Here is a 22,809-nt window from a genome sequence, read left to right on the forward strand (position 1 = left end):
GCAGCCACTTTAATTTCTCAATCACCATCGACCAGTGATGTTGGCGTTCACTCCTCACAAGAAGTAGCATCCAATCAACGCAGGGTATAACTCATCTGACGAGTGTTCAACCGCAGCCACAACCACAACCACAGGTGCAACAAGGAGAGGTGCAACAAGGAGAGGTGCAAGGAGAGGTGCAAGGAGAGGTGCAAGGAGAGGAGCAAGGAGAGGCTCAAGGAGAGGCGCAAGGAGAGGTGCAAGGAAAGGCGCAAGGGGAGGCGCAAGGAGAGGTGCAAGGAGAGGCGCAAGGAGTGGCGCAAGGAGAGGCGCATGGAGAGGCGCAAGTAAAGGCCCATGGAGAGGCATAACTGCTCACAATGCTTGTTCCTCGAGAAGTAGGGGCACATCAGGAAATCAAGATTGAAGCGGATGTATCATCCGAGCAAGCCACTCCTCCTGATGAACCATTGTCTTCCAGATACCCAGCAAGAAAAAGGTCAAGGAGGGCTAGTACAAGTTCTTCAAGCCCCCTTCCTTTTGATGATCTAGATAAAGATTGGAACCCACCATCAGAGAGGCAGGCACGCCAGGAGCCCACAAAGTTAGCTAACCTTAAAAGGAAGTTTCCTGCAAGGCTTCCACTTATGGGTGATGACAACGAACAAGAAGGAGAAGTGCTGTATTCTGCTGCTAATGAACAGTCTGACGATGATGACCCAGTCATCACAGTCGTCACTCCAGCCCCAGTGGGCATGCAGCAGACAGACATTTTTACCCTATCCCGAATTGCTGCTGAGCGGGATGTGGACGGCGTGGCGCTGGTACTACCATGAACACAGGTAACCACTACACCAACATGACCTACAGCTACCATATTCTCTCTTCAGAAGGGCCGGCAGGGACCTCCATCCAGTTCGACCACCGTTACCTCAAGTAGTGGTGCTGTAACTGTAAGTGCACAACAGGGTCAAATTCATCCACGCCCATCCTATACTTCATCTGGCATTGAAAGTAGCACCTCTACCACCACCAGAAATCTCAACTCCCCAGTTTGGGACTTCTTTAGTTTTAGCAAAAAGGCAGAAAATCTAGTTGTTTGTTCGATTTGTAAAACTGTAGTTAGTCGGGGTAAGCTTGGTACCAACTATGGTACCGGAGGCCAGTGAGGTCATCTCCAAAAACACCACACTATCCAGTGGGTGGCGCATCTAAGTAAGATTCGGGAAGTCAAAAGTACAACAAATCCAAATGTATCCATTGATATTGCATCTGATGATGACGAGGGGCTGATCGTGCACGGGGAGGTGAAGAAGCGACAAACTATGTTTCTGGTCCAAATAGTACCCCTGACAGCAGCACTGCAGTGGTAGCGCCCACACCCTCTACCCCAGCAACATCTATGAGGCACACTAAGAGTCTGGGAAGCACAGCAATGCAACAAAGTACATCAATGAGCCTAACTGGGTTGAAGAAGTCTAGATCATCATCATCACGTATGAAAACGGTCCAGACCACCATTAAAAGCATGTTTTTGTCGGAGGCGCCATTTGAACGCAACCACCCAACAGCACGTCTTTATAATGCAATGGTACACAAAGTGGAGCATCCCTGGAGAACCTTGAGTGGATGGTGCAAGCCTATCTGGATGACCCAACAGAGGTCTTCTTTAATCAGAACTCATTGCTGTATTGGTATTGGAAAAGGGGTCAATGGCCACTGATCACCAACCTGGCTCTATATTATTTGTCTTGCCCACTCGCAAGCGTGTCTTCTGAACTTGTTTTCAGTGCTGCTGGTGCCATTGTAACCTCAAAAAGAACCCGCCTCTCGCCCAAAAATGTGGAGAGGTTAACAATGATCAAGATGAATCAGTAATTCATACCACCAGATTACAAAATATGTGAATCCACGCAGGAAGAAGAGGACACCGACTTAGGTGACAGAATTTCTTCTCTGTTAGCTGACCTACTCCTGTCTCAATTCACAGAGTTTGAGGATGACCTCTACTTCCCTGACACCTAGGCCTGAAACTTTTTTTTCATTCTGACTCCTTATTCACTTTTACTCCTGTGTGTCTTTCTTTGTTTTGCAACTTTTACCACAAAACAACTCTAATCACAACAAATCCATCAGCAGCACTCTCTTTGTCTTATTTCCTTATTGAAGGTGCCGCTGTCTGCAATCCTGAAGTTCTCAAGTTCACAACTCAGTCTTGCTCCTCCATACTCCTCCTCCAGACTCCCCTACCCATTTCCCTCAAGGCAGATGGCTGGATTACGCAGAATAAAGAAATTGTCGCTTCGTAGACGAGTCCCCTCAAAAGAAGTGGGACTGGAATTACTGACTATATGCTGATTGCTGACAGTTACTTCTGAAATTGACAGGAGAGCCTTCCCTGTGGGCCTCCACTTTAAGAACAAGATGCAGTCAAAAAGTGGAACAGGTCATGAATAAGGAGATGGCATGCAGTGGACAGCACTGGCTGTCTTGCACTGATAAAAGCAATTGATGTTTGTTTGTTGTGCATGAAATGAATCATCTTATGTCTTCTGCTATTATTTAATCTTTTACACACTATGGGGTTGATTCCGAATCGGGGAAAAAAAACGTCCGTACGATTTGTATCCGGAGCCCTCTCCGTACAAATCGTATCCATCCGTCCGAGTCGCATAGTACGATCCGTATTCAGTGAATCCGTCCGAATCGTTGCAATCCGTACGTATTGCAAGGCGGAACTCGTACACATGCCGTACGACTCGTACACATGCCGTACGACCCGATGAGTACGATCCGGACCGGGGTATGAGGACGCGATTCGTAAGGTCCACATCAGGTAAGGGCGAGGCATACGGAAAAGCACACAAACACATACACAACGTACGGTCCGTACCCCACATGATCGCAGGGGTACGGTGCGTTCCCTTGCGATCATGGGGTGTATGCACTGTACCCCATGTAAGATGGGTGTATGCTCCGTACCCCATGTATGATGGGTGTATGCACTGTACCCCATGTATGATGGGTGTATGTACCGTACCCCATGTACGATGGGTGTACGCACTGTATCCCATGTACGATCGGTGTATGCACCGTACCCCATGTACGATGGGTGTATGCACCGTACATGGAGTACGTTGCGTACACCCATCGTTCATGGGGTACGGTGCGTACACCCATCGTACACCCATCGTACATAGGGTACGGTGCGTACACCCCATGATCGCAGGGGTACGCACCATACCCCTGCGATCATGGGGGGCACGCACCGTACCCGGGGGGGCCGTTCCGTACCTGTTTCGGCGCGAACTCTGCTTTTACGGCTGTTTTCAGCTCCCGTAGAAAAAGGGTCATACGGTGCATCCCCGACACGTATCGTACTTGCTGGGTCGAAAAAACCAGCCGCGAACTGTACAGATGTCGCGTACAGCGGGTTCCGAGGGAGAATCGTACGGAGATTAGAGTCGTACGGTCTCCGTACGACTCGTACGGAGTACGGCTCCTGGTACGAATCGTACTTCTTCGTATGTACGGGCACGTTGCAGGGTTCGATTTAGACGGGAAAAATGCTCCGAACGGCTATTTGGAGCAGTTTTTCCCGAATCAGAATCGGCCCCAAAATGTAACTCAATTCTACTGTGTTTTTTTTACCTTGTTTAATTCAAATTCTACATCTACTGCAGGGGCCACTACGTTGCATTTTTTTAAATGCAAAATGTCCTTGGATTCACTGTGTGTGTAGACTGCGACTGCATGAACAACATTGAGTTTGCCAATATACCATGATGATGATGAGTCTTGATGATCAAAGTTACATAATATCTTTTTTCTTTACAGTCACTCACTGGGATGGATGTATCATCATCGTCGGTTTACGGAAGAACTATGGCCATTTCGTGAGTGGCAAACAGGTAAACCAGTCAACAACAACTACAGCAGAACTACATGTCTGTCTAGTTGTGGTATGGAGTGGTAGAGCCAGTGTAGTGTTGTTATGCCAGAGTCCAGACAGCAGTTCATGTAAAATTGCAGCTATGTGGCTTGCTGCATACAATTAAATATGCTTTCTCTGTCTATGTCAAAGAGGTATGCAACATCAGGTTGCTTCACTCAGTGACCGTCTGCATGCCCTGGCCTGCTGTGTTTTAATTACTATCCTTGAAAAGGAGACTCAAAGTACGCACTTTAGAAATGATGCTTGGATGTAATACTGTCGCCTCTGAAACTGAAAGTGTTATTTTTGCACTGCACACCGAACCTTATATTTTTTTCTCCGTGGTGTTTTAATATTACTTCCTGTTTTTCCATCAACAATTACAGGGCGTCTTTTACCTTGTGGGATGGGAAAACGATTAACTCAGGCTTACCATTAGCGATCTGCAATTCCCGCATCCGCCAGGCAGGCCGTGGACAGTGTGTCTGGTCACCAAGATTGATCGACGGAGCGTCAGATGGAATGGAGGAGTAGCGCGAAGAAGAGGAATGGGTGGATGCATGCAACTTCACAATTTGAACAGGTCAACTACAACATGCAGTTACAGTATCCTCTTCACTTCTCCTTATCTTTTAAATAAGTTATTGTTGTGAACTTCTATGAGTGTGACTCTGCGCGTTTGTTTGCTCTCTGCTTCAAATTCATCCCTCCAGCTATTTGATGAGTTTCTTTGCTATTTTTAAAACGAATTTAATGTACTAATTAGTGTTTATTCTCGGTGAGGGCAGATAGGCAAGTGAAATTGCGTAATTACTGCAGCCCTGTACTGTCATATTGTTTCTTCATAGTTAGTAAGTTGTAGTAAGTACTACTTTTCAGTAACCTAACCATCCATTTAGCAAACAACTTTATGCATGCAGTAGTGCATGCACTTCCTTTATGTCTCTTAAAAGATTTATGGATATCTTCGTATGCAAAGATTTGTTTTTCTTCATTTGTTGTTTGTCCATGCTGTGTATTTTTCTCCTCTCTCCACAAACCTTTCCCAAAAACCCCCATTCCCATCCAATTTTCAAACCCTAACCCTCTTCCCCCGGGCGGTGTGGTTTTCATTGAGGTGTGACTAAATGACAACAATAATTCCACACACTTGCTGGGGAGGATAAGATGCAAGTAACCTCCTCAAATCAATTTTAAGGCAGCTAGATGAATCCTAGGATATTGTAATTCTGCTTAAAAAAACATGAATGAGTATTTTCAAATCAATTCTGAATTTCATGCCCACCATCGATTGGATCAATCGTCAACAGCATCCTCCTACACGTGAAGAAAGGATACGCTGCTGTGTCACTGTTCTTGTTGTAGCCATAATCATCCATGCAAATATTTTCTTCCCATACTTATCTTCAGCATTTCTTAGGCTACAAATATATACTGTTCCTTCTAATACTCCTCTCTGGCCACTCAATGTCTCATTTCCATTTATTTTCATATGCTGCTACTGTGGTACCACTCCTACTACCACCACAACAATGGAATTTCTGTCCTGGATGGATTTCATGGGCAACCGTAATCGCCATTTGTCATGCAGCCAACGCTGTGCCTAGCTCTATTCTCAGACACGAATCACAGGTAAGATAAGCATTTTGGGGAGGTAGAATATGGGCTAGGACTCAGAGGAGAGGAGAGACTGACAGTAGTACTAGTAAAGTACTAGTAGGGCAATTGAATTCACTAACTCTGTTAGTGGCACTTTTGTACATTTTTGGACGTTTTAGATAATTCATGCTGGTAACTTTGAGGAAACCAAACGTACAGTAACCCCCGCCCACCACCCCACAAAATATTATGAATGTGTACACTATGTTGATGTATGTAAAATAAATTAATATATTTCCCCTAACAAAAATAAACTATTCAAAAGACCCAACCCAAGCCCCCTCCCTAACCCCAACCAATGTCCATAAGAATGTCCCTCAAAGAGTCCCTCTGAATGCCCAACGCCCAATTCCCACCCCCCCAACAGTCTTTAAAAAAGGGGCAAGGGACAGTCACTTCCGGCGGTGTCCTGTGGACAGGTGGTCCCGCATCTCTTTGCGGAGGTCCTGGAGCTGGCGCTTCAGCTTCTCAACCGCGCGCTCCAGGTAGTCCACTCTCCGGCGGAGATGGCGCTGATGTGCCATCCAGGCTCTGGGGTGGCAGCTGCTGTATTTTTTGCTGCTCCGTGGCGGCGGGAGGCTGTCGGACCACGGCGCCGTACCACTGGAGGAGGATGCAGCTGTTGCCGCCTCCTTCCCCTGCTCCGAGCCACCAGCCACCGATATTCGGCACAAATGGCCTCCAGCTTCCGGGCCCTGGCCCGGACAGCCATCTCCTTGCGGGTGTGTTTTTGTGGAGCATCTATATGAAGAAAGAAAGATAAATATTGTAACCAATACTCTTTAACATTAACACAAAATAATTCAAAGTTGCCTCACAGTAAAACTAGCAACTTGCAAGCACAGTATAACATTTTGGAATGTATCTTTCCCCCGTCTTTGTAGGCCTGTAAAATTAGTGGGACTTTCAGGAATTCTACTAGCAGCACTATGGACTCACTACATAGTCAGAGAGTCAGAAAGTACACCAGTCTTCTTTTTTTCTCTTGTTTTGCGAAAAAAAACTTACTTGAACGTGAATTTGTAGTAGCCGGCATAATGCAAGCTCAGTCAGCTTGCACCCAAGAAAAACAGACACAAGCCATGATGACGCAGACTTGCATTACTTTAAGCAGTACATGCAGGTGGGGATAGGGAAGCTCTTACTTTTCTATAGGGGTGACACTGGTCACACTCTGTTACATCAAGGGCTACTGCTGAATGTAATTTATATTTTGCACTGCCCCCCCGGGCCTCCCTTGACTACTACAAAAGGAAAATGAAGATTATTCATTTCTGACCATATATCCACCAGCCGATCACATGATCTTTACTTATATGATGGATGACTTTAGGTGCATTGTTTTGATAGATTGAGTGAACAACAGCGATAGGCCACCTATGATTGACACAGCTGAAAGAATATTATAAACATAGGGAGTGAGTGTGGTACCCGTAATTGCCGGAGGAAGGGACTTGACTTGATATAATGTGAACTATACAATACATACACAATATATGCTGTGCTTGCAAAGTAAACTACTGTACTGTTAGTCAAGGGAGTATTTCTGAACAATCACAACTTCTAGTATTTGGATTTCCTCTGCTTTGCTACTCTGGCACGGACATGCTGTTCGAAGTAACACTCTTCATCCACTGAGCGCCTGCTCTATACACCTATGCTATCTATGAGGAAGAAGATACCATCCAGGCTTCCAAAGTAAACGTCTATCATTTTTCTTAATGTCTCAACTGGACCAACTTTACTTTTTCTCAACAACCAACTAGCACCCTTTTTATTTTATTTGGTAAACCACCGGCTTGACTCAGTCACCTCTGCATGCATTCAAAAACACGTATCATTCTTTACAGTCATAAATGTTACGAGTCGCTCGTCCTTCCTTACACCCTTCTTTCACTTTTAGTTCATCACATCCCTCAAATTCATCTGATCTGACTTGGCTTCACGATAAAAGTTTTACAGCTGAGTTGAAGTCAAATAGAGGGGGCCATTGCTTACTCGAGAACTACCACCACTAATGCTATTGCTAAGTCAAGGGTGACTGTCTTCTCCGTGATTGGCAAAAATGTAGTTCTAAATTAGTAACTGTTCTTAACAGTATGTGTACTTGTACTAGTGTACTGTCTACAGTACAGTACATCATACACCCCTTTGCGAGCCTACTCTAAAATGTAAATAAGTAAGGAATATAATAACTTACCACCGTCCACCGCTGCTGAGCCATCCCCCACAGCAGCTCCTCCTGGTGGCACTTGTGGTGCCGCCGCATCAGCCCCTGGAGTGGACACCTCCGCGCTGCTGGCCCCGGCACTGGTGGTAGGTGCCGCATCCGATGTTGTGACGCTTTGAAAAAACATGTCATATTTTTAGATGCCATACACCACCCCCTATTTCGTCTCGTAATGGAAGAAAATGTTAATACATAAACTATTTTTAATTATTGGGACTGAGAAAAAGTGACGGTTTTGGGGAGGGTGTTAACTTTTTATATGGTTAGCCATAAATTGCAACACTTTTTGGCACAACTGATGAATGCTTGCTTTTTACGTGCACCATTTTTCTAATTACAGACAGAAGATTCCATTGCCCTACTGCCAACAAGAGCTTATCAATGTTCACCACCTACTCCTCATCACCACCAGTACTTGAAGTTCAAACAAGGTGAGGGCTTCCGCACAGTTATTATAATATTTCAATGTGTTAAGTTGAAGTATATTCTAGGGAAGGGTGTTAAAACTTTAACGTTACCTATCACCACTGCTCGCTGGGAATACTGCGCTATTAAAAATAAAGAAATTGTTTTTTATTTGTTATTTGAAAATAAAACTTTAAAACTAAAAAACACTGTGTGGTTTTTTGTTCGTGAGTGAGTGAGCGGAAGGATTTGCAGTTGCACTACTGTACTTTGCAAGCATGCTTCCGTTACTCTGATAGGTCTGGACTCGGTAGTCTTCTTCTGCTCTTCTGGGTTGTATAATTAATCATTGGTCAGACACACTAGATAGTCGGTCAGGGGATTGGGGGTTCAACTTCTGTCCTGACTGAGGTATGTGGAAAGTCGAACTACACCTATCATCAACAATGTCCTATTTCTCTTGTCCATACTTCTGTATGTGCAGAATAGTCCCTGAAACACTAGTGGCATGGTATGTGCTCCTATCAAATCAAAAAGCCAACTACTAGCTTATTCTTGGTGGACATTGACATTTTGTTGTTGGGAATTGTCAAAGCACTAATATTTAGAAGACTGGAATAGACAGCAAGGGAAACCCAGAGGACTTACTCAGTGCCTAGAGCTATTGCTGGATCAGAGTTTTGTTTAACACCGTTTGCCGACTGGGCAAGCTTAGCTACCTACACAGACCGACTCATAATATTAGTAAATAGTAGTAGCACAGAGAGTGATAGTAGAGGCAGGATAATGTAGAAACAGTCTACAAGAAGATCAAAGACTATTTTGTAAAAAATAGAATTAAGAAACAGTTTGGAATGAATAGGTGCTGTAAAAGTTAGGGAAGTATAATTATTAATATTAACAACAGAACAACTTACTGGGGCCAGCAGAAGAGACCTCTGAGGACTGATCCTGCCCACCTTGTTCCGCTGGCGTCTCTGTTGTCGTCTTGCCCTTGGGAGGTGCTGCTGATGATCATGAAATAAACACAAACATGGATGATTGTTTTTTTGAAATATTTGATTTCATTGACCACAATCTAAAATTATCTTGGGGAAACAAATTACCAACAATTGCACTACATGTATTGACCTATCTGATCTGGTCAACTAGGAGGATAGTACAGTATTGCTGGATTCGCAGACAGTCTACTTGGAAAGTTATGCTGTAAATCACTAACTAAGCCAACAACAAAAAGGTTCTACTATGACTGCCAGCACTCAGCAGCACGCGACGTGACAGACACAGTCCGTCATCATGATTGCAGACCACTAAAAAATGTCCTACTACTAATAACAAGTCATAATATACTCAACCTATCAATCCACCACTATCTCTTCTTAGTGGCAGCAGGAGTACAAAGGAAGGACTAGACTTTAGTCTCTAGTCTCTCTAGCATTACGCAGTTCTGTAAAGTACTCACTCATACATAATCACTCAGGCCAAATGAGCACAAAAGTGAAAACAAGTAAGCATAGTAGCACCGCGAGTGAGCAGGCGAGCACCTGCAATCACAGAAGCTTTTGAAACATAATTTACCTGCAATGTAATCGGCAGCATTCTTGCTCTTCGGAAAAAGCTAATTGCAGTATCATAACACAGTGCAGGAGAAAACAAAGTAGTGATTAAATACTAGATACCACTACTCACCAAGGCCCGGGATCTCGACTCCAAGCAGGTCGAGCAGGTCTTTCTCCCGGTCCAGGATGTCGGACCACCAGTGCGTCGCCTGGTTGTAGATGCGCCAGACCCCACACTCCCGATACATGGCCTGGCACACCTTCCCCCATAGCTGGCGACACTCCAGGAGCCCGTACCCGGCATCGGGCGTGCCGCCTGCCACAACGGTCTTGGGGAGGCTTGCTCTGGACGTAGAAAATCAGTGCGGTCACCTCCACCGCGCTGAAGATCTCCCAGGCTACTACTGCCTCCCCCTTAAGCACCCGCAAGGGAGCCGGGTACGGGGTGTGGGACCCTTCCCCTTGATCTTCTTCCCAGCTCCCTTTGCCATGGTCCTACACAGGAAGGGAAAATAAAATAGGAAAGAAAGAATAGGGAAAAGGTAAATATAAGAAAAGAGTTAAAAAAAGTAGTTTTAAGTAACCAAAAGTAGAAAAAAAACCAAAATGTAGATGTAGAAAATAAAGAGATAGATAATGAGTAAAAAAATTAAAACAAAGTTCAAAGAAACAAAGGATTGCAGAGATTAAAAGAGGATGGAAAAAGCATGCCCAGAACCATAGCAGTGAATGGAAAGCAAGATGGGCGCGCCCAATGTGACCGCTAGGGTAAGTTTGCGCAATATTTCCCCCGCGAGCACGCAAAAACGCACGCGACCACGTAATCGCGCCCCTCGCACAACGCGAGCATGCAACTAGCACCCGGAAACGGAAATATGCAACGCAAACAAGATGGCCGCGCCCATGTATGACCGCATGGGTAACTTTGCGGTCGGCGCACTGAAAAAAATCCCGCGAACATGCTCAAATAAAAAAATCCGCAGATTCACACAAATTTGCGGATTTGGCAGACCGCAAATATGCTTTCACATGAATTCGCGTACCGCGAATTCGCAAATTTTGCCCATACTTAAAAAAAACACAAAATGTAGATGTAGAAAAATAAACAGATAGATAATGAGTAAAAAAATTAAAACAAAGTTCAAAGAAACAAAGGATTGCAGAGATTAAAAGATGATGGAAAAAGCATGCCCAGAACCATAGCAGTGAATGGAAAACAAGATGGCCTCGCCCATTGCAACCGTGTGGGTAAGTTTGTGCGATATTTCCCCCGTGAGCACGCAAAAACGCATGCGACCACGTAAGCGTGCCCCGCCCACAAAGCGAGCATGCAACTAGTGCCCGGAAACGGAAATAAGCAACGCGAACAAGATGGCCGCGCCCATGTATGACCGCATGTGTAACTTCGAGGTCGCCGCGATGAAAAAAAAAACACGAACACGCAAAGCACCCCGCGAACACGCAAAAATAGAAAAATCCACAAATTTGCACAAATTCGCGGATTTTGCTGACCGCAAATTCGCTTTAGCACGAATTTGCATACCGCGAATTCGCAAAGTTTGCCCATACTTAGAGGATAGTTCCTACTACCACTGATGTCTCTGTTTATGAGGTATTTTGGGGTCTCTGGGTATACAAGAGTGAACTACTCAGGTGATCAATTAAATAACAGTGCAATCTAACAATGTTGGTGGTGCCATGTCATACGGTTTCCACTTTCTCGATAGGAACTCTTTGATTTTTGGACAACATAAACTTTGGATGCTGCCAGATTGATTTTGCTACCCCCCCACAGGGTTCTGATGGCCTATCGACCTGCTAGCTCACAGTGCCAGTAGAAGTACCCCTATACCAGGCAAGGTAACAAATGGTTTGGGCAACCTCAGAACATGACAACCCTGACTCTCAAAGGAATTTTTGTAAGAGATCTAGAACGTTTTTGCTCAGTTACTTGTGCTCACTCAGAAATGTACACAAGAAATACACAAAGGGGTGTTTTCAATATGTATTGAACCATTGTGATTCCTGTTTAAAATATATGTGCTGCAATCATTATTAGACAGAAGCAGACAAGCATGATTAGCAATAAAAGAACAGTGAAAAGGATAAACAATTCCACCATCATGCTAAAACAGTGTATACATGCTTGCATATAAGTACTGGGTATAGTGTATTTCTACAATGCTCTCCCTTACCTAGTTGCCTAGTGTGGGTGTTCTGCCAAGAATCCCCTACAGGATGATCAAATTCTCCATTACCTGAAGGCACGGTATGTAGGTCCTTGTCTCGCTCACAAGTTGGACATCTCTTATCGCAGATTGTTAACATTAATCAGCTGGGCTGAGACTCACAGTGACAGCAGAGTGCTCCTCTACTTTGAGCATGGAAATGTGTGTGTATTTTTAATAACATCTTCCGTGCTTTTGTTTTGAGGGTTCAGCCGGGCCGACATTGTTTATTGTCTTTGTGATAGCCATGTCGCCTCATGGACGAATAATGAACAACAACATTTGCACAAACTGTACCTAAGCCTTGTGCTGAATGTTCAAGGTGTAATGATGGTGCACTTGCGAAGTGAAATGGTAAGCAATGTGGTTTCAGAGAAACTAATTGTGCACTGTCACGTAAGCAAATGTGTGTCAAATGTCATTGGGCCCAATTCACAAAGGTAAACTGAGACAAAAGTCTAACTTTTCGACTATAGATATTTGCAAAGGGCATTTTCGAGTGGTAAAGTTACACTTTTGTCTCAGTTTTGGTCTCAGATAAATTTAAGACCTAAACTTGCATTTAGCTGAGAAAAAAGTCAAACTTTACTACACGTAAATGTCCTTTGCGAATATCAAAAGTAGCAAAGTTAGATTTTTGTTTCAGTCTACATTTGTGAATCAGGTCCATTATGTAGAAAAGAAGGCAACTTAAGAAACCTGTACATGTAAAATGGCAGTGTTTCTTCCCTGGCCTAACCTAGCCATGTGACAGTGCCTTCTCCTACCTTGCTCCTAAAGCATGGAACGGACTGTCCCTGCATATCAGAGCTACCTCTACAGTTATAGAATTCTGCATAAAAACTGAAGACCTGGCTCTTCATCTAGCCCTGACCCTAGCTCAGCCCATACAGCTCCTGCTTCAGAGCCAGGATACCTTCAGGGTGAGTTGTGCACTATACAAATATATATATAACATACTATCATTATGCAGACTAATTAGGGTTTCAGAATAGTCAAAATGAATAATGGGACCGAAGTTCAAATGCTTTTCCAAAACCCTTGTTTCTATTTAACTCTGATTGTATTGTGCTAAATTTACTGTTAATTCGATCTTATGCACTCTGTTTGATTTTCAACTTTGTGTCCCCTTTTTCATTTTCCTCTTCAGCTTGTTTTGTTTCCCTGTGTCCCTCTGCTTCTGCTCTTTTGATCTTGATGTAGTAACCTTATTTCATTTAAAAGAAAAGTGGGTTTTGTCTCCCCTCTCTTACAATTATAGATGACCCCTTCCATCAATTGAACATTTTTCTGAGGTCTTTATTTACCATACAGGAATTTGTTCAAATGTTATTTCTAAGTATGTAAAATTTGTAAATATTCTTGCAAACATTATTTTTCCTTCTTCGTGTTCATCCTTATCACTTTGAAATGCATTTCTTTGCTCCATTTTAACTTCTCGTTCATGTTTACCAATATCTTTTCCTATTTCATTTTTTTACCAATTACTTAAGTCTTTCAATAGTGTTTTATTTTCCAACTTCTTCTCACTTTTTGCAATGTCGGGATTTCAGTTAATTCCAAAGTTGTTTTAAGGCTATATTCCTCTTATTCCCCAATAAATCAGAGATTTATCTAGATGACTTAATATAAGTGTGATCCTCTAGCCATATAGTATACGTTTCACAGATAAATATGTTTTCAAAAAACTGACTTCCCACTATTTGTTCACCTCTTTTTCTTCAGTTTTTTTTATAAATTTCTTTGTGTGGACTCTTTTGCACTTACATTTCTTCCTGTATGATTAGTACTGCTATTTCTTTTTTAGTCCTGCAGTCACACTTTTTAAAATATTGTTGCATCTACTCAGTGCTTTGCCGTGTGTTCCTCCATTTTGTGTGTAGTCCCTGTAAATACAGGATGTAAGTATATCCATTGGAAACTTACTCTCTCACTTCCCTTCAAAACTGCAATATAAATCTCTTTTGAATTATTTCCATTTCACTCTCTTGTTTTGATCTAGAACAATCTTTAAATAAAAGTCAAGGGTTACTCATTAACATAAGACAACTGACAGTATAAAACTGCATCCCTCCGGGGATTTGGCCGTATGGGATCTACCCCCTCAGTCATGTTTTTACGATGTCTCAATCATTCAGCTTTCAAATTTTACGTCTGATGCAGGTTGGTTGCTGTTATTCAAATAATTGTTTAGTCAGCATTCCAAGATCCAAAGCACTCAGCGTTACTTCACACCAACTGTTGCAACTTTTGATGGTGGCGGGAGCACACATGAAGTATATTGACAAAGGTTTCCTACCAAATACGTAGAGACACACTCCATGAGAGCATTGAATTTACAATTGTATTAAGTTTACTAACTCAGAAAACATACAAAATGTTTTGAGCTGCAAAACTTATTGATCGTAATTGTTTGAAGTCTATCATCAGTGTCTATTTGTATCCTCATTCGCACTAAGTGATCATTGAGTTATTAACTATACAATGTTGGGTTATAGATTTACGGGAGTTCAAAATCTGTTGTGTAGTGTAAAAATATGTTTTTAAATGGCATAAATGGTCAGCTTAAGGACACCCTGAACCCCGGGTACATGTGGGGAGGACCCGGAGGGATGTCCCTGAAGTTAAAATGAAAATAAAAGTTTATTTAATGCTGAGTACTTCTCCAGGTGCTCAGAGAAGCCCTCTCTTGAAGTACCATGGCTATCCCATTAGAGCTGTGGCACAAGCTTCCACTCCATGGTACCCTAGCGCTGTGCAAGCTTCCTTGAGGAAGCATTGAATGGTATCATGATACCATAGGGTGAATGTGGTCTGAGCACTCAGGGTGTAGGGGAAAGGGCCTTACAAGAGGCCAGGCTCTGCAATTAACCTCCTGGATGGGCTTAGACTGCAGTGGCAACACCATGTGCAGTGCGGCATTGACTGCCCATGATGGGGTTGGGTGGAGTGGCCTTGTCATAGGCCTGGGTTGAGGACCACAAGGATGTTGGCAGTGCACAGTGTGGCCATTTGCTGTCTGGTAACCGGGTGGTTGTGTGTATGCTCACATTTGAATATGATAAAAAAAGATCAGAAATCCACTGAAAAAACAAAGGTTAAATTAACATTATATTTAGGAATGGTAATACGATCTTAGCTTACATGGAAAAAGAAACTTCACAGATTATTTTTTTTATCGATAGATGTTTAAAAAAAAATCTAAAAAGTGTATCTGCCTCTGTTGAATAGAGCGTGGCGGTTTAATATTCAAAGTAAAAACATATACATATATCATGATTATTAGAAACTTATATGGAACTCAGGGCCTCATTTACAAGGAACTGACGCATCTGCATAGATGCGTCAGTTTTCTTGCACCAGTACCAAATGTCCTAGTGCCAACCTAGATGCACTTTATTTTTAATACAGTGCTCCATGGCTCAAGGATTAACAGATATGTCAGAAATACTGACGCATCTGTTGGCACAAAAGTGATGCATTGCTGGAGTTGCTCATGAAAGTGAGGCAACTAAAGCAATGTGCCACAGCAGATAGGTGAGTCCCATACAAAAAGCCCTGCATCATGTCTTTTACCTGGTCTGAGCAGGCATAGGGGTTTTGACGCAGTGAAGGTTTAGAGTGACACAGTGAAATGTAAATTTCATTTCGTCAGTTGAGTTCTGCATGGCTTTTTGTGTCGAATGCCTAGCCTGCATTCATTATTCCTAGCACAGGTATAATGTGAAGCAGAGATTTACAACGTGACTCATCTCCCTAGATGCGTCACATTGTAAATTGGCCGCATTATTTTTGCCGCCGTTACGTTAAAAAAAGTTATGCAATGGCAGAGCAAGGAGGTGCAAGGGGCTTGCAAATCGGCCCCTTAGTATTCTTGGATGTTCACCACTGAACACTTCTGATTACTTACATTACTCGGATGGAACCCCTGTATTGCCACACTGTTTGTCTTTGTAGCATACTGCATAACAAACCCTTGGTGACATTTCTAGCTGACCAGTTAACATATTTTTCACTGGGTCCAGTTGTAGATTAGAATATCCTTTATTTGTTCTCCCAGATACATTCAAAGGACTATCACAATACAGTTATCCAGTGCTGGATCTAATACAATCTGATTTTTTATGAGAGACATAACAAACAACCAGCAATGCAGAGGAGAAGTGCTTAAAATGTATTCTAACACGTCCATATATTTTTGTTCAATAGTTTGGTTTGGGGCTATGTTAAACACAAATAATTTATTCCAATTAAAAACACACAGACATTTGTCCCTGCGGCAGCTACCTTCACCGATGGACTCGTTCAGGCATTAGACAGATTCAACATTAGACCAGCAGCTGGAAAAGAGATACTGCAGCTTTATCCCCCTGAAGCAGTGTTTAACCTTTCAATATACATTCCTAATCCCTGTGGGGTAAAGAGAGATGTGTCCTTTGTTGAGCTGAAGTACCAATTAACATGTTTTTTTACAGGTTTGCAATTACTTTGAGACGAGAACAGAAATTTAGACAGAAAGCTTAAAATTAGGTTAAGGATGAGACATGAGTGAATGACAAGCACTCTGAATGACTAGCTGATCAGAAGGTGAATGTTCTCTACTAAGCTCGTCAAGTGGCTGCCAAGTTAATAGAGATGGGTGAAGCAAAGATCAGTAATGCTGAGGATAAAAAATTGCATTACAGTTTGTAAGACTAACCATCCAGAGGAGGGAGCAGATCATCTCACAGAAAAATCTAAATATATATGAAGGACAGAAGTATTCAAGGTATATATATATATAACACATTAATTTTGAAGGTTATGTAGGCTAACCACTACATCAAAAAGTAAGTCCAGAAAAGTAGAACTGAATTTAGGAATAATATTTATAAAGTCATCTTGAATATAATAGTGTAGTAGTAGGCAATGTAGTGTGTGTGATATTGTATGTCAATACTGTGAACCTCAACATAGTATCATATAGCCATTTTGAAGAGTCAATATTCCATTTTTGTTCATGGGAATCACTAAATATAAATACATTTCACTTACTGAGTGGAGGAATGTCCCAACTTTACATTTGCAATCTGGAAATACACTAGGAGGCTCTATAAGGTAGCATATAATTTTACCTACACACAACCCAGGACCAGCCATGCCTACTGGTTTCCTAACAGTGGCTGCTCCCCTGCTAGGGAGGAGGAGCATTGTCCCACTGCTTTCAAGCAGTGCAAGAAGCAAAAAATAAAATGATAATAACTTTCAGTTATTATCATTTTTTGTATGTACTGCTTGTAGGCGGGCAGGGCTGCTCTGTTCTCGAAGCAGTGAAGTGGAGGAGTGGTATACCCACTTCTAAGTGTGCAATGACTGTTTGTTGACCCTCTATGGCCGCCCAACCCAGTCATGCACACTTTCCCCTGTTCTCCAGGCAGGCTGCATTACAGCCTGCATGGAGAAAATGCCCACCCCTCCAGCCCCTGGCTGAGCGCCGTGTCACAACGCTCAGACCAATCACAACGCTGAATTGCAGCATTGTAATTGCCGTAGGAGAGGGACCCTGGTAAGTTGTTTTAGTCATTTTTTTTATTTTGCTCAGTACCTCCTGCAATCGCATCCCCCCACCCTCTTGCGTGACCCTCCACACCTGCCCACCCACCCGCGAGTCATGCCGGGCGCTAGAGTTTCCTAAGGCCGTCGACACTTGTGGAAGAAGCAGTTTTCAACCAACAGATCAGTCAAGGGATTATTTAGAGTTATGCAGATGCAGAAGCTAATCCACAAATTTGGCAGCTATTCAGCCACCCTGTTTATCGTGTGTCTGTATATCCAAATATACACTCTGAATAGAGCTGATGGAACAATAATTGGTGAATTGTTCTCAACCGTACACGTCTAAAAAAAATAACTCCAGGCAAAGGGGCCTATTCAAAAATGTAAAAATACATATGAATGTTTACTCACGTACATTTGCTACTCCCAGTAAGGTGAAGAAAAATTCAAAATATAAACTATAATTCACGCTCCCACCATGCACAGCCTTGTCAACACTGATGTCATTTTAGATGTTACAGTAATGTTATCAATGATGTCCTAAATCATGTCATGACTGATGTATCATGTGGGGTAATTGGCACATTGTACCATTTAGTTGGGGAACAATACACATCTGTTATTCAGCACAAACATAACCTTGAATGAACATGCACTTTACAAATACACATTGTTGAACCTGGCATCTTTTGGAGTATTTTCCACAGTGTTTTAGCTTTCTGACCTCCTATGTATAATGGTACATAATTATGTATTCATCTGGCACACACAAGGAAATTATATATCACAATTGTATAGCAGTAATGTAGTCTTCAATCATAGTTTCTTCAATCTTGATCTTAACAAGTTGTGTATTGTAATATTCACAAAAGCCTCGATAATAGCCGTAGCCAACACATGTTTTGTCATAATCATGATTTCATCAGGGGTTCATATCATGGATACTCCAATTAAATTCAGTTCCTTGGAGTGGTAATACCCATCACTCCATTCAGAGCGGTAAAGCGCTGGACATAGCGATATCTAAAGTACTATTAATTCATAGCATAGGCAAAATAAGCTGATACATCACAATTCAGGGGATTCCATTGTGCAAATTCTCAGTATGTAAAGGTTCTTTTGTTGCAGGGGCCTGTTTGAGGGTAAGGCCCTGTCATCTAGAGTAATTGAGAAACTTCCCTGCGAGTTTGCAGCTTGTTCAGGCCTCCAGGCGTTTATGTGTTTAGTGGTACATTGGACTTCATTTTGCTGGTTTAGTGCTTCTGCACATTTTCTCACTGCTATTCAGTGTTAAAGTAAAAGTGCTCTTACGGTAAATTGTGTGTACGGATTGGTATTTCATTGTTTTTCTTATCTGATTTACTACTAAGTCTCTAGTATTGTGCATGGTGTGCTCCCAGGGCCTGGAAATTGAATGCTGCTACTGTCCTCTTGACCAGGTTTCATCTTTGCACATTGCACTTTCTTGTGGCTTTTCCTAAACAGGCAAGTTGGTGTGAGAGACTGACTTCCTGACCTGCAATACTTTAGCACTACAAAGCACAATGCACTTTATGTTGTTTTGCATGCTATCTAAAGACAAAAGGGCATGCTTTATTAAGCCTATCTTGAAGGAAATTCACCCTTTTTCTTAACAGGAAGGTTTTAATTATTTATGATCTTTGTCCACTGCTGCTATTTGCAGAGCTGTGCTTAACTTCATTAGAACTGCTTTATTAATTAGAAAACTATATGAATTGTGATAGGGAAAATGGGCCTCAAGTGATTTCAGTTTTAAATGTGTTCTGTAAACCTGTGATAGACTGAGAAAATGTTGAATACTATAAAAATCTGTCTTAACATTGTAAACTGCGAATTAATATATGAACTCATCCCAATTGCTGTATTTAAAGATTTAAGTCTTGTTTAACTATTTATTGTATGAATGACATACTTTTACGATTCATATGAATCGAATAAAGTTATTCGAACTTGAACCTGAATGCTGCTAGTGGGGCTGCAGCGCTGATTGTGCCACCCACACAAGAAACCTTTCAAGGGAGCCTTAGACCTGCCACTGCCGTGTCTGCATGCAGTTCTTACTGCCATGTCCTTCTGACAAGTGTCCCCACTTGCCAGGCCCTAACCTTCACTCTCTTACATGTACAGCACCCCTCAGATTGGCCCAAGGTACCCCCCGGGCAGTTTGCAGTGTACATGAAAGGTAGGGTATATCTTGGTGTGTGTGTGACATGTCCTGATAGTGAAGTACTGTCAGTTTCACTATTGCAAGGCTGTATGTCCCATAGGCTACATGGGAGTTCCTTTGTTACATCGTACAAGTATAACTTTATATTGGTACAAGAGAGAGAAATGGAGTTTAGGCTCTCTGAACATCTTTTTAGGGAGACGGTTCTTAAATTGTGGGTTTGAAAATGCCACTTTTAGAAAGTAATAAACATGAAGCAAAATGATAAAATGCACTCCTGTTTGAGTTTGAAGTTTCTTTTTACTCACTCCTAGTTGTGTTGTGGTGTGCAATCTGAACGTGGTCTGTTCCAGAGTCCACTAATGTACGTTCCGAATTATGTGGCACGTGTGATCGTGCCTCTCCTCAGTCACACTGCCTAGAACAAGAACTTTTCAAAATAAACCAAACGTTTGTCATGTAATCCGTGTTTAAACCAAATGTATTTATCCATTGTTATCCGAAAATCCAAGCCTTATTTTTCATTAACTTGAGAGGTAGCGATAATTCACATTATTTTCAAATGCCAAAAACATGCCCATCCAGGCCTTATTAGAAGCACGTGAGAATTAACTATTCGTTCTGGGTTAGCCCATCCTTTTCAACCCAATGCATTTCGGGCTGTTTTGCCCTTTGTCGGGGGTAACTAGAATGATAAATAAAACATAGAGATACTCAGCACACAGAGCCCTCCAGCAGGGAGGTAAGCCCCGATGGCGGTTCCTCCTTGGCCCCAGCAGCAGCCAGCCCCCAAGTTAGGAAGAGCACATGATCAGGGAAGAGAACCACATCATGGGGTCACAGCCCCTATACTTATACCCAGAATTCCTTTGTCTGTAGTGCAGGGCATGGGGGAACCAGATGCAACTGGTTCAGGGGGGATTTGGAGCACTTTGTATTGCAAGCTCCTCTTCCTCTTTGTCAGGTGGGGACTAGGTGATCAGACACACCACAGGGGGCGGAGACAGCATTCAGCAGGGCAGGCACCATCCTATTCAGAATCAGGGGATTACCGCCTTCCACTAGTCTCTGCCCAGATGACCTATTCAGCCCAGTGCTGACTCATCCTTCCCCTTCTGGAGCCACACACACCTCCCAGCTCCTGTCACTCACAATCCAGACATGCAGTTCAAATTCACATCAGGCAGGCAGACACATAGCACACAAAAATACCAACTTCTAAAAGTGGCATTTAAAATAACCACAATAAATCTGCACACACCATTGCACAGCATTTATTGTCACAATTTCATACATACCAGACTTGACCACACTGCTCCTCTCATAACAGGAATTACCACTGACACACACTGATCAGGGAATCCCCAATGCCTTCCTATCGGAGGGCAGGCCAACCTTACAAATGTAACACAGAGAGAGCACGCACTTTACACTGGACCACAGTGCTAAAGTGCCCAGAAGCCTAAAACCACCAATACCATGTCAGAGAAAAGGCAAAAAGTTTAGGAGTGAACCTACCAAAAAGGGCCAAGTCCACCAGTATATATTATCTACTGGCGGTCACCAGTAGGAAGTCATAGTTAGGGCCTAGTTTCCATAGAAGAAGCGTTTAATGTTTTCTCAATATCTTTGGCGCCGGTTGACGAATCTTCGTGAAATTTTCAAAACTAGTGGCCCGCTCTGGTCAGCTCCTGTCTCTAAAGTTTTGGGGTGATTCAACAAGCGGGGGCTGAGAAAAAAGTGGGATCCTAAAACATGTTTTCCCCATGTTATTGTCCATAGGAAACTTTAGACACAGCTACAGCCCAAACTGCTGAACGGAGTTACACCAAATTTGGCAAAAAGATAGGTCTTGTTTCAGAAAAAGCCATTTTTGGTAAATGGTGTAAATGCGTTCAGTAGTTCCTGGGAAATTTGAGAAATAAAAAGTTTCGATATCTAGGGACTCAGTGGACTTGCAAACCCTCCCGGGCATGAACTTCATTTACATTGGCTGCCAACACTCCAAACTGTAACTGTTGGCAGCCATTTTGTGACTTGATAGAACCGAGGCACAAGAGAACAGTAAAACTAAATGTTTAAAAACAAGAAAATGGGGCAAAAATGAAGCCCACGCTTGATTTAAATGAGGCCCCCAGGTGGGCCGGGTCCTGGGGCATTGTACTCCCCAGCCCTGGGGACCATCACCTCCCCGGGGCTTTTTAAAAAAAATAATTAAACCTGTGTGAGGGTACTTGAGCCCCCCACACACCCCGGGGACCACCACCTCCCTGGGGCATTAATAATGTAAATTAGGGGGTCTGTTATGGACCCCCGAACCCCGGGGACCACCACCTCCCCGGGGCTAAGTAAATAAAGGGAGGGGTCCGCTTAGTCCCCTTCCTGTAGCCCTTGATGGCCTTGGGGACCACCACCTCCCAGGGCCGGCTCCTGCCCTGTACTGCGGTGCCTACCCCCGGGACACTGCTGTTTGCTATGACAGGGCAGAGCATGGCCCCCGCCCTGTGATAGCAAACTTGCTTTGCATTTTGGAAGCATTCTCTCTTCCAAAATCCTAAGCAGATTGCTTTTCCACATGGGGAGCTGCATGTCAGCATCCCACCTGTGGAAAAGCAATGCTGGCTCAGGCAGAAGGCAGGGAGCCAGTGGGACCTTGGGGGCATTGGGACTCCCCCACGGTCCCTAACCAAGAGGCCGGGTCCCGGGGATGGGGTCCCCGGGTCCCAAAATGGCCAGGGGAGGGGGTGGGAGTCCCCCGTCCTCCGATATTTTTATAAAAACAGAAATTATGTATATTTGTCCATGCCCCGGGGATGGGGTCCCCGGGGTGATTGTAAATTAATGAAAGTGGACGTTTAAAAAAAATACTAATTTGGAGTGGTGACCCTAGCAGCCCCCAGGTGTGAATGTGGGGGTCCGCGGCTCCCAGCGCGGCCCCCCTGGTGTGAATGCGATGGGTGTGCGGCTACTAGCGTGTTCTCTGGTGTAAACACAAGGGGTGCACAGCGCTCAGCGTGGCCCGAGTTTGAACGCGATGGGTATGCAGCTCCCAGTGTGGCATCTGATGTGAATGCGGGGGGTACACGGGGCTC

This window comes from Lissotriton helveticus, chromosome 6 (genome assembly GCF_964261635.1).
Source record: "Lissotriton helveticus chromosome 6, aLisHel1.1, whole genome shotgun sequence".
In the NCBI taxonomy this organism is placed as follows: domain Eukaryota; kingdom Metazoa; phylum Chordata; class Amphibia; order Caudata; family Salamandridae; genus Lissotriton; species Lissotriton helveticus.